We start from the raw sequence: 5,424 nt of genomic DNA on the forward strand, positions 1-5,424 counted from the left end.
CTCCTTGGAGGTTCCTGGAGCCGGAGGCCTTTGCCAGCTCTGACTCACCTCCCCTGGGCCCCAGAGGAGTCTTCCTCCCGGGTCTGGGTCCCCCACCCCGCCCAAAGGGAAACATCACAGGCCTGATCACCTGGCTTGGTGGTCACAGCCCCGAGGAATGGAGTTTCTGGAGAATCACCCCCAGTCCAGACTGATCCCTGCTCAGATTCCTTCTCCTAAGTGCCCTTGTGCTTGGGCTCCTGTGCAGTGCCCGCCATGCCATGCCCCGCCTCCATGGGTTGGCTGGGGCCACAGCTGAGATTTGGTGGTGGTGTCAGCACGGCCCACCTATCCCCACTTCTCTCTCAGGTCATCCTTCCAGCTGCCATTGAGGGTGGGGACGGGAGCTTATTGGCCTGAGTCTGCCAAGGAGCAAAGGCTCTGAGGCCAGATGGAGACCATGTGCAGTGTCAAACCAAAGTGGGCCCACACTTCCTCCATTACCCTGCTATTGCTTCCTGCTGGAGAGCTATTCACAGTCCCCGATGAGCAGTCAGATCCGGCCCCATTGTTTCCACCATGGCCAAGGAACCAGGGATGAGAACAGCTGAGCTCCCAATTTCCCCAGGCCACCACGCAGGCTGAGGCTGAAGACAGGGCCTGGGAACGGCTGAGGGTCTGCTGGACAGGCCAAAGAGGACCTCCCCAGGCAGAAGGCCATGCCTGGGCTTGCCTGGGGTTAGTGGTTCCTATGCAGGGCCCATTCTGTCCCACACCGGGACTCCTCCTCTTTTGAATTGCTGCTTTCTCCACGCAGTTTCCCCAGATTAGCCTCCCTGACTTCCAACCCGCTGCCACAATTTCTGGTCTATGCCTTTTGTGGTGATAAGAGCCAAATATAACTTTGACTTTGCCTGCAGATGTCCAGGGCTGGGGGGCAGACAAACACGGGTTAAAAACGGTGATTCATCCCTGTTGGGTTTCCCTCAAGCCCCGAGAGCAAGCACAGGCTGACGGCCTTGATAGGGATGATCCGGCACCGGCCCCACATGTGCTGGTCCCTGGCCAGCCTGAGCCAGCTGCCATCCGCCTGAGAAAGCAGCTTCAGCCATTGGAAGAGTTGGAGACTTGTACGCCCTAAGGGCGCCTGTAAGAACCCCTTGGGCTGAATTAAATCTCCTCTAGTTATCTCCTCCTGCCAGTACTGCTGGCAACACCAGCACCTTGTCTGGGAAGCTAAGGGAATCAAGCGAGCCCTGCAGACCATCTGCGTAGGGATGGACCAGCAGGCTCAGCAGAGCTTGGTGCCAGCAAAGGACAGACCAGGGAACTGCAGGTGGCGGTCACCTACCGGGGTGCCTTATTTACAAAGACATTGACTCCTAAGAGCAAAACACAGCACACTAAAGTGAGGGAGGCCATAGCACAAGGGGTGGGGGCAAACGGCCCTACAGGATAGAGCTACCACTGTCACCAGCTGGAGCGGCTCACAGCAGCTGTCAGGACCCGACTGTTGAATTTTCAGGAATTTTGAGAGCCAGGTGATACTGCCCATAGTGAGAATATTTATACCAGGAAAAGAGGCAAATACTGCAAATCAGGGTTCCCCCCCAAGAAAGCCCATTGCTAAACATTTACCTACCCAGCACCAAGGGGGCACAAGTCCCTGCCACTACCCACCCTTGCACTAAAGGCATATGTAGACCACCCAAGGCTTGGTCAATGTCAGGGCTCTGGGCCAGACAGGAACTGAATTAGATGGTTGGCCCTAACCACTGAACCACCTGCCTGCAGCTCCCTCCCAGCAGAAGACAGTAGAGCCTGTTTGGCTAGAGTGGGAGGGTGGCAGGAAGCAGAGGTACTTTCCAGAGCGCTGGGGTCTGAATGGGTCCATTGAGGGGCTGGGCCCTGCTGCTTCCTGTGGGGCTGAGTGGGAGGGGCTCACACAGGCTGTCTTGTGCTGCTGGAGCGCATAGCCAGGCAGCTCCCCATCCCAACAGAGGCCTCTGAGGCCTTGCTGGCCAGGGCTTTGGAAACTCTGACAGTGCCACTCCCTCCACCTCCTGGTTTCCTTTTTCTGCCCCTCTTACAATCTCTGAGGGGCTTCAGTTGCAAGAACCCAGAATCCCTGTCTTGGAGGTGGTTGGGGGGGGCAGTTGAACAGGGGCTTCGAATGGAGAGGGTGTGCAGGATAAAGATGTAATAAGCTAGGAGTCAATCCAGAGGACTTCCTGGAGGAGGTGACAGTGGTATACAGTCACAGAGAAGGAGGAAGCAGCAGTCTCTGAGGACAGCAGCAAGGCCAAATGAGAGACTGGCAGGGGTACACAGGTCCCCCTTGGGTGGGATGAGGAGGGTTTCTGCTCTCTCACCCCCTAGAGCCTCTGGTTAACTTGAAGCAAGAGAAGTAGAGGGGAAAGTAGAATGGGTCAAGCCAAGCTCAGCTGTCTGACTGGGGCGGGGGGATGGAGGAGGTTATGGGGAGACATCGGCACAGGCTGGATCGGATCTGCCCTTGACTCTCCTGGGTCAAGAGGACCCATGATTCATCACAACACCAGTCCAGACCTGCAGCAGCTCCGTGGGCTGCCCTCTGAGCCAGGAGAAGGGGCCCACTTCAGGCCTCAGTGTCACCATTCTGTAAAATGGGCACATCCCTCCCACCTCTTCCCCCTCCTGACTGTGGGGATTAGTCCTGGGAGTCCCTCCCTGGTCTAGGAGTTTGCTGTCCATATGGATGTGGAGAAGGTTAATGGCGTGGGGTGCCTGGAGGTGCCAAGCCTTGGGCATGAGAGGAGCAGGATGCCCCACAAGTCTGGGGGCCCATGGGAGGGGCAGGAAGAGTGCTGCGTGTATGGGCTTCTCTCTGGAAGGTGCATCGGTGAGCGTCCAGGACTGTATATTAATAGATGTGTATTTGTGTGTGCGCAAGCGTATGGGTGGCTGCTGGGGGTATGCTTGGGGTTTGCGTAAGGCTGTGTGTTTGTGTGTGTGTGCACGTGTGTGGGCCGGGAGCTGCCAGGACAGAGCACTGATTGTGCCCGGGCCTGTCCTGCCCTATGGTGCCTGCCTGCCATTACTTGGCTGGGCCTGGCTCCATGAAAGGGGCTGTGCATTCTTGGAGGGTTCCTGCCCCTCCTGCTCGGCGCCCATAGAGAGGTTTGCTAAAGGTGGGTATGTCCTCAGGCTTCCCACCCTTCCTCCCCATGAACAGGGCACTGCTGTCTGGGCCTGAGGGTGGGGTGGCTCCATCCTTCCTGAGACCTAAGCCTGGGGCACAGAAAAGCCTGTGTCCTTCCCTCCCAAGTCCCTTCTCAGGGGCCAGAGGAAACCTCGGTCAAGGTCCCCAGCAAGCCTCCTCTGGCGGGGCAAGGGCTGCGCTGGCATCTCCGGGCTCCCTGGAGGCACTGCTAGGAGGAGTGTGGATGGGCCCCTGAGGCTTCCATCCTGACGCCCAGCCCTCTCTCTGACACCAGGCTCCAGGGACAAGGGGTCACCGTGAGGGGAGCATCTCTGCCCATCAGGCCCGCCTCCCCCTGCCAGGGTCCCACCTTCCCCAGCCAGCCCAGGGCCAGGTCTCAGGCACAGATGCCTCTTCCAGGCTGAGGGCTGCTGTGGGCCCTGTCCTAAGTCCTCAGAAGCCCCAGGGGTGAGCGAGGCCACCTCTATCCCCGTCTCTGCCCCATCTTCCCATCTCTCCTTCACCTCTGGCCTTTGCTGCTGCTGTGCTCTGCCTCTGCTCCCCCTAGTCTCTCCTAAGCTCTGTCTTTGGCTCTAACTTCCCTCTGCCCCATCCTGGCTGTCCCTGGGCACATCACCCTTTGCCGAACTTCTCCACCATAGCCCCTCGGGGTTTAGCACCACGGGTGGAGATCCTGGCTCCAGGTCTAGGCAGGCAAGGATGAGGGAGTCTGAGGGGGCTGTGGGCTGGGTTGCTGTGGGAGGGCCAAGGCCAGGATGAAGGGCTCTCTGTCTCCCCTCATGGGTGTGTGTGTGGTGGAGCAGGGGTGGGGTCGTGGCCCACCTTGGGGCTGAATGCCGGCTGTGTGAGATCATGGACAGGCCAGGTGCGCTTCCCCAGCAGCAGACCCTCCCTGAGGTCATCTGGCCCTCTAGACCTCACGTCAGTTCCCCTCCCCTTGCACCTCCAAGGGACTCCCCGATTTTTCTTCTGCCAGCAATCTATTTCCAAGCCAGCAGGCGGGACGTGGGCGAGTGTGTGTGCAGGAGTGTGGGTCAGTGTCACGTGTACACACGTGTGTGGCGGCAAGGCAAGCAAGGAGGGGGGGTGCTGAGTCCACGGTCTGGCCCCACTGTGGGCCCTGGATACTGAGCCATAACTGGAGGCTCCCTCCCCAGCACATTGGTCTCCCTGGGCTCCTCAGGCAGGTGAGAAGCTGTCTGGTGTGCCTACTCAGGTGCCAGCCCCTCTCAAACCTCCTCCCGGCAGACCCCCCAAGGCTCTGCCACCCACACTGAACTGTCGCCTTCCCCCAACCTGTTCCTCTGAGGGTAACAAGGGGACTTAAGGTCAGACTAAGGGGACAACATAACCTGCCCAGTGATGACATTGGGGTCACCAGGGCTCAGGCTAGATGGCTCATCACTGGCCGGGGTGGGCTACCTGGGAGACACTCACATACCTGCAGACCCCACAGGGCTCACTGCTCATTAGCCACTCTTCCTGGCTGCTTCCAGACTGGGATTCCACCACCCAGGGCCATTCTCATGGCCCACGGAGTGCCTGCTCATCTCCTGTCCCATGAGCTACCGAAATGCGGACAACAGTAAGTTAGTTCTGGGCCAGGCGTGGTGGCTCATGCCTGTAATCCTAGCACTTTGGGAGGCTGAGGCAGGTGGATCACCTGAGGTCTGGAGTTTGAGACCAGCCTGGCCAACATGGCAAAACCCTGTCTCTACTAAAAATACAAAAATTAGCTGGGCATGGTGGGGCACGCAGGTAATCCAAGCTACTTGGGAGGCTGAGACAGGAGAATCGCTTGAACCCAGAAGGTGGAGGTTGCAGTGAGTCAAGATTGTGCCACTGCACTCCAGCCTAGGAGACAAAGAGAGACTCTGTTGCAAAAAAAACCATAACAAAACAAAACAGTAGGTTAGTTCCAAATCCCATGGAGCTTACAACAGCAGCCATCCTCTCAGGAGACACTGCTTTATCCCAGTGGGGTGCTGGGGTGCCAGGCACCTGCTCAGGTGACTGCCTCCACATCTAAATGCTGCAGAGACCTCTGCCAGGGTCAGGGCAGCCTGATCCCTCCTTGCCCCAAGAAATCTTGAGCCAAGAGACACACACTCAGGTCAGCTGACCTTCTGTTTAGTTGCCTTTCCGGTCCCCTGCAAGGCCAAGGAGGCCAGGGAGGAAAACAGTTTCCTCAGCTATTGGTTGGGCCCTGACCCTGGTCACTGGCCTCAGATGCCGTCCTCTAA

Source organism: Rhinopithecus bieti, unplaced genomic scaffold (assembly GCF_001698545.2).
Source record: "Rhinopithecus bieti isolate Rb0 unplaced genomic scaffold, ASM169854v2 scaffold_66106, whole genome shotgun sequence".
In the NCBI taxonomy this organism is placed as follows: Eukaryota; Metazoa; Chordata; class Mammalia; order Primates; family Cercopithecidae; genus Rhinopithecus; species Rhinopithecus bieti.